Genomic DNA, 8,461 nt, shown 5'->3' with positions numbered 1-8,461 from the left:
GCTGGGACCAGCCCCCTAGACCTCTCCACTGATTCCCTACTCCGCGCAGGCAGGTCCTATACTGCTTTTTCATACTGGATGCTATAATTAAATCTTGGGAAGAAAAAAAAGCTGTGCCTGAAGGAACTTATTCATCCGGCCAGTTAATGGTCAGAAAGGATGTAACAATAATAGAATGTACATGGACACCCAAACCTAGTGCTCTGATTTAGAGTTTAAAAATCTGAGCACAAATTTGCAAAAGGCTGTAGCTTACAATGGAAGCCCTAAATCCATTTATCAGTCTTCACATAAAGTCAGTCTTCATTGAATTCTTTCTGCCCATTAAGCAGCAGGGTGAATAACTTTTCCCTCAGGCAGGGTAGATTGCTCTCATGGGGGGTGGGGGTTGGTGGGGGGGAGTCGATATAATGGGGAGAGAATCTGAATGGCCTTTGGGGATTTGCCTGCCCGGGTGGTAATGAAAATTGGGTGCTAGAATCTGAGTCCAGGAGTCACATGTTGACTGCCTTAGTAATAGAGACCTAATCTTGTAAAGTCTTCCAACATAATGTCTAAATGCCATAGTGGTCACGTAGTCGCACCTGTGGTTGTGATGTATTGATCTATATAGCCAATCGTGCTTTTGGAATAGTTTCCTTTGCTGTCTAATTTGCCCATGTCCCTTAAAAAATCATTTTATTGGGAGCTCTTGCATATATCATAACATTCCATACTTCAATCGCATCAAGCATTAGTGTACAATTGCTACCGCAATCTGTTTCAAAGCATTTTCTTTCTTCTAGAGCTTCTTGATATCAGGTCCTATTTATCCCCTCCGTCTCCCAACCTGCCCCCAAGGAATCCTTATTTGTTTATTTTATTTGTTTATTTTTTTTCCCTAATGGGTTTTTTCTTTTTGCCATATATTAGATGATCCAATATATCCTTCCACATATAATTCTGTTATCTGAGCCCACTGAGTGGGGTTATACAGTCATCAATGCTGTCAGCTCCCTCTGCCCCCCTCCCTCAAATACACTTTGCCCACACCCCCTGGGAAACTTTTATTCCTGTTACTGTTTCTAAAGGGTTATCTATCTTGGCTTTCATGTACCAGATGATATTAAATATACAAGTGAACATACACAAATCTAACATGATTAATGAGGTAAAACAAATACAAACCATAAGACCCATAGTAAGGGGAGGAAATATTAAAGGCCTAGAGGATAGTTATGTGGTTCATCAGAGCTGCACCCTGGATTTATCATCCCTTCCTGTGGAACCTTCTGAGAGGGACTGCCCAATTATCTTACAGCTGAGTTTTGGGTCTCCACTCCATCCACTCCCCTTCACATAGACTTGGTTGCTTGCTTTTGAACTTCTGATTCCTTTTCCCTTCAACACCTCCTGATCACACAGGCTGGTGTGCTTCTTACATGTGGGCTTTGTTGCCATATTGTTAGAGCAAACCATTCTTGTACTGAGGTAAGACTTAAGCAGAGGCCCCAAGCCCATCTGCTTCCATGTTGCATTTGCATATAAATACATATGTAAAAAGTACACATATACTTATAAATTTACATATACACGTGTTTTTTCCTTTCCTCTTTTCTTTCCTCTTACCCCTCTATTATGTTTATCCATCATTCACCTCTCAATAATTCCTCTCAGATACAATTTGATTAATTAAACGGGACCAGAAAAACTACACCTCCTTGCCATCTATTTCAGACCACGTACTGTTCCCCTGTATCTGTCATTGTTGGCTCCGACACAGCTCCTGCCCCTCCCATGACGCTCAGGAACCATTGGCCCATGTCCTTTTTATTGATTTGTTTATTTTTATTAATAAAACATCTTACTGAGGGCTCTTATAGCTTTTATAAAAATCCACACATCAGTTGTATCAAATACATTTGTACATATGTTGCCATCATCGTTTTCTTTTTGCTTGAGTCCTTGGTATTGATTCCTCGCTTTTCCCTCCCTCCCCCACCCTCCCACTCTCATGGACTCCTGACAATGATAAATTATTATTATTTTTATACACCATCCACTGTATCCTTTCATGCACATTTCTGTTGTTTGTTCCCCTGGGGTGGGGGTGGGTGGCTTATATGTCGATCATTGTCATTTTTAAGCCTTCAGATCTCTGCTGACCCTTGGATGCCATTACAAGGTCACACTAATGCTCTTCCTCATCCTGAGGATATGCCTTTGTCTCGTCCTTTCCAGGTTAAGATCCAATAAGTGTTCTCCTTAAGTCATATTTGATATTTGTGGTCTCCTTTGAACCCTGAAACAGCGCTAAGGGATTAGATGAGTTATAAACATTTCTCAAAAATATTTCAATATTTTACGGCTTTCCATGTCTACAAAGGGATATGCATGATTTTAAAAAATATCTGTATTTACTTCATTATATGCTTTTTTCATGATTTAAAGATATATTTGTATACTAAGATTATTAGTTTACAGATGTTTGAACAATGTTGTGATGAACATATATACATACCGTTTTTCTGCTCTATTGGTAGAATAATTTCTGTGAATTAGTGAATCAAAGAATTTTACATGTTTAATCATCAAGAAATCTTGGATAGAGGGTCTATTTTATTTTGCCTTCATGCTAATTTGTTATCTAGCTATTTCTTAAAACTGTATAATCAACCATTATGTTATGAAGTAGTTCTTTGTCTTGAGATAAAATAAACATTTTGAAATTTTATGTCAAAGATTTGGCAGTATTTTTCTTCCCAGTGTCAAAGAGCAAACTGGAGCATCTCTTAAAGTTAACATAAAGACCTTACTGAAGGAATGAAATGATCGAGGAGCAAGCAGTGTCCAGGAAACACTCACCAAAGTACTGCACCCAAAGGACGCTTTGACAGAATTAACTATAGAAAGAAAACAGATTGGTTGACATTTATGAAACCGTGATGTAACCAACAGGAAACAATGGTAGGACCCCTTAAACATTATTTTTATGATCAGAGAGTCTAGGTCATTTCACAGCTTTTCCTATGACTATTTTAAGGACCAGCGAGGAGAAAGAATGTTCTTCCTGGCAGCATGCTGTGAGAGGACTCAGGAGGAATGTCAGAGGGGGCCTGCAGGTGGCATGCTGGCTAGCTGACTTTTAAAAATCAGTTTAGATTAAATAGTAAAAGGGGGCGGGAGGAGGTAGGGGCAGGTTGGAATGAGTTTGACCTGCATAATTAGCACAGCCTCCTCTTATGCCAAACAGTTTGTTTTTTGTACCTACATTCTGATATATTCTGGATATATGTTTGTGTGTGTGTTCATACTAAAATGGCTTGTAATTTGCTATGGTGCTTTAAACTATACCACTAACATTTCCAATCATCAATTTACCAATGTGCACAGGTTACAGTGTAGTTTTCAGACTAAGACATACTAAGAAAAAAGCTTGATGATCTACTTCCAGAAATTAGCCAACCACAACAACAACAAAAAGAAAGAAATGAATTACAAGAGAACATTGCTTGATCTAGTGCTTGAACATGACCCTCTCATTGGAAGGCTCAACATACACAGTGACCACAACACTGGACTGACGAATCCAATGAAAATGACGGTGGCACAGGACTGGATAAAGTGGGCTTGTTCTGTGGTGCAGGGGGATTGTTCATTAGTTTAGCAGGGTGTCAGGAACTACTCAATAGCAACTACCAGCAACATGTATATGTATACATGCAAAACCATAAATTTATAAAAATATTATACATAGGTTATAGTACATAAGTTTAGTTGGTTTAGTCAATCAGCTTTGACACCTTCCGATGCTTATCTTGTCTTTACACATATTTAAGTTAATTAATGTGTGTAAAGACAAGATAAGCATCCAGATAAGTTTAATAATGGCACCCAAAAAAAGGCTAGTCAGTACCAATTCCAATTTTTGAAAACAGTATTATATTTGATCATGATTGAAAATGAAAGTAAAATCACATTCCATATATTTAGGACTACATTTTAGGTACACATTCTTGGTAATTCATTTATCTATGTTGGCAGCACTTCTGAAGAATTTGCTTATGAAATAATTTAAATTTATATTACTGGGCATTTTAATGGGCTCCATAATCTACTAATGACTTTTTCTAACTGGAAGTTGATTTTCTATAATATTGTGTTCTTTTAAACCTCATTCCTATGTACTGAACTTTAAATTCTGGGCACTGAATCTGGGGGAGGCTATGATTCATAGTGAAGATCCTAAATCTATATTTCAGTCTTCACGTAGATTCAGTCTCCACTGAATTCTTTGTGGCCTTAATCAAGATTGTGAATGAGAACTTTTGCCTTCAGTCATACTGTATTTGAAAGTGGATTATTGCCACGCCCCCAGTCAGTTCAGGAGGGGCACTCTAGTCTTCCGTAATTTCCCTGGGTTTGCTCTGGAGGGAATTTGGGTACTAAGTTCCGCCTCCGCTCCTTGTCTGTTAGCTTGCCATACAGTGACGGTCTGACTTGTGTGTTGTTGCAGTGCTCTAAGCTGTAACTGAGATGTCAAACACTAATAGGGAACACAAAAGTGAACAGGTTTCAGCAGAACTTCCAGACTTACTATGAAGAAGAACACAGGCTCTCCTCTTCTGTGGAAGTTGCCATGGGAAAAAATATGACTCGTAGCAGGACCTTGTCAGGTACTGAAAATCTCATTAATCGCACAGAACATTATCAGCTCAGTGGCAGAAAATGAGCAACTCAATTTGGAAAACACTTAAAATGTGATTTGCAGAAGAGCTGCCTTCTCAAAGTCGAGTAGACTATGATGACAAGGGTGTATGAAGCCTGTGAGACCTACGTGACTACACGTGAAGACATAGCTGCAAACATCCATTCATGATGGAACTTGGGATGTATGAAGTATGAATCTAGGAAATTTAGAAGTCATCCAAAAATGCATGGAAAACATAAAGATCAATATGCTGGGCATTAGTGCGCTGAAAAGGAATGATTTGGACTATTTTTAAGCAGACAATAATAGTGTTTACCATGCTAGGAACAAGAAATTGAAGTGGGATGGTGTCACATTAATCATCAAAGAGGCCAATTCAAGATCTATCTTGACGTACAATGCTGCCTATGATATGTTTCAATGTACCTCCATACAAGGAAATTGAGTCCATACAATTATTATTCAAACTTATGCACAAGCCACTAAAGCTAATGATGAAAAAGTTGAAGTTTCCAGTGTACTCAGTCTGAAATTCATCACACATGCAATCAAGATGCAATGAAACAGGGACTGGGAAATATGGCCTTGATGATACAAAAAAAAAAAAAAAATGGAGATCATATGATAGCATTCTGAAAGACCAATGCCTTTTCTAATCACAATTCCTTTTTTCAACAACACAGTTGGCAGCTCTACACAAGGACTTCTCCAGATAGCTACACAGAAATCAAATTGACTACATCTTCGGGAAGACATGGCAAAGAAGCTCAATATCAGCAGCTAAAACCAGGCCAAAGACCAACTGTGACACAGACTGCGTTAGTCCGGATTGACTAGAGACACAAATCCAGAGTCACTCATATGTGTGTAAGAGAGAGCTTTCTATCAAAGAGCAATTGTATATTGAGAAAACCTCCCAGTCCAGTCCAGATCATGTCTGTCAGTCTGATGTAAGCCCATATGTCTGATACTCGTCCATAAATTCCTTTAGACTCATGCAGCACATGCAATGATGCTGAATACAGGCAGATCACAGGCTAGTGGAGGATTCAGTGGTTGTGGCAGCACCTCTGTTCTGGTGCAGGGCTCCACAGGGCTCCTCCAGCTCCAGGGCTCTGACTGTCAGCAGTGTGACTCCTGGTAGCTTGTCAACAGGACTGTGTGGCAGAGAGAGTGCATCCCACCTGCAGCGAGGAAGAGATGAAGTTTCAAGAATCCTTGAGAAGGCCTTGCCCACAAAAGGGGTCACCAAGCTGTGACTTGATTGACAGGCTACCAACCCTTCATTCTTATTTATCAAGCTAACATGGAATTGTATAACAACCACACAGACTGTCAATTACTCATGTCATTTCATGTTGAAACTGAAGAAAAAAATGTTAAGTCCATGAGAGTCAAAATGCAACCTCTCGTATGTTCCCCCTGAATTTTGAGAACTTTTCAAGAACAGATATGACTCACTGATTTTAATGACAGAAGGCCTGAAGAGCTGTGGGATGGCATCAAGAACATCACATATAAGGAAAGTAAACGGTTTTTAAAGGACAGGAGAGTAAAAAAGGATCACAGTGGATCTCAAACGTGGATGTCATACAGTAGCTAAGGCAAATGGGAGAAATGATGAAGTCAAGGGCTGAATGGAAAAATATTAAGGCAGCCCAAGAAAGCCAAGTCAAATATTATAATAAAATATGCAAAGACCTAAAGTTAGAAAAAGAAAAAGGAAGAACATTCTCAGCATATCTGAAACTGAAAGAATTCAAGAATAATTCAAGTCTCATGTTGCAAGATTGAAAAATTCTATGGGAAAAATATTGAATGATGCGGGCAGTATCCAAAGAAGATAGAAAGGATATAAAGGGTCACTAGTGGACATTCAACCATTTCAAGAGGTAACATATGATCAAGAACCAGTGGTACTGAAGGAAGAAGTCCAAGCTGTACTGAAGGCATTAGCCAAAAACAAGGTTTCAGGAATTGATGGAATACCAATTTAAATGTTTCCACAAGTTGATGAAGCACTGGCAGCACTGACTCATTTGTTTTCATTTATGCTAAGAAATTTGAAAGACAGCTACCTAGCTAACTGACGGGAATTGTTCCATATATCTACCCATTCCAAAGGAAGGTGATCCAATACAATGCTCAGATTATGAAACGATGTCATTGATATTACACTGTGATAAAACTTTGCTAGAGATCAATCAACAACCGTTGACAAGGATCGGCCAGAAAATCAGATGGATACTGACGGAAACATGGAACAAAGAATATCACTGCTGTTGTCAGAAGAACAGAAAGTTCTATACTTGTGTTTGTGACTATGCCAAGGCACTTGACTGTGTGGATCATAACACTACGGACAGCCTTGAGAAGAATGGGAATTCCTGAACACTTAATTCCTTAACATATGGAATTAGTACATGAAACGAGAGGCAGTTGTATGAAAAGAATAAAGAGTATTGTATGGTTTAAAATCAGGAAAGGTGTGTGTCGGGGCTACAGCCTCTCACCATACGAATTAAATATGCATGTTGAGCAAATAATCAGAGCAGCGGGAGTATATGAAGAAGACATGGCTTCCAGTTTCAGAAAGACTTACTGACGGACTTCAGTGTGCAGCTGATACAATCTTGCTTGTGAAGTTGAGGAGAACTTGAAGCATTTGCTCCATCTTCATTAAGGATTTTAGTCTTGGCTATGAATTACACGTTAATGCAAACAACACAAAAATCCTGATAAATCCAATCGATAACATCATGATAAATGGAGAAAAGATTGAAGATGTCAAGGATTTCATCTTTCTTGGATCCACAATCAATGGTTATGGAAGCAGCAATAAGAGATCAAATCACACATTGCATTGGAAAAATAAGCTGCACAGACCCTTGTGGAAAAGCAAGGCTTCATTTGAGAACTAAGGTGAGCCTGACCCAAACTGTGATAATTTCACACGCCTTATATGCTTGTGGAAGTTGGATATTTATTAAAGAACCCTGAAGAAGAATCAATGCATTTAGATTATGAAACTGGTGACGAATATTGAACGTACCACGAACTGCTAAAAGCCAAACAAATGTGTCTGAGAAGTAGTATACCCAGATAGCTCCTTAGAAGCAAGCATGGCTTGGCCTTGTTCTTAGGAGGGAAGCGTCCCTGAGAAAGGACATCATGCTGGTTAAAGTAGAGTGGCAGCATAAAAACGAAGACCCTTGACAAGAGGGTCTGACACAGGGACTGCAGCACTGGGCGCAAACATACCAATTATGGTGAGAATGCTATAGGACTGAATAGTGCTTTTTACATAGAGCCACTCTGAACTGGAACTGACCGGATGGCACCTACCAACTACCACACAGCAGGGATCTTCAAGACCACAAGTCATGGCCTAGGTTCAAAGCCCCCAAATAATTTTGTAAGCGTTTCTATTTACAATAGTGTACCTATCTCAATCATGTTTTTTTCTGCTTCTGTAGTCCTGCCTGTGACTCTGATGTATTGAACAGGCTTTTGTGACTGTTTGCCTTTGTACTGTCATGACCTTGTAAATGCCCGTGTTTCTGTAAATCCACGAATGCCATTATGACCGTGTGATGATGGTGTCCCTCATCCAGCCAATGTATCTTTGCCATAGTCCTGCCGTTTTACACTTTTAAGGCTGAATGAATGTTCTCTATAAATTATATTTGAGATTTACAGTCTCTTTTGTCTCCTAAAACACCTATATAAAACAGGATTATTATGTTAGACAGGGTTCTCTAGAGAAACAAA

Source organism: Echinops telfairi, unplaced genomic scaffold (assembly GCF_000313985.2).
Source record: "Echinops telfairi isolate 266 unplaced genomic scaffold, ASM31398v2 ScPeMD7_3;HRSCAF=10, whole genome shotgun sequence".
Taxonomy (NCBI): Eukaryota; Metazoa; Chordata; class Mammalia; order Afrosoricida; family Tenrecidae; genus Echinops; species Echinops telfairi.
This window is presented reverse-complemented; position numbering follows the sequence as displayed.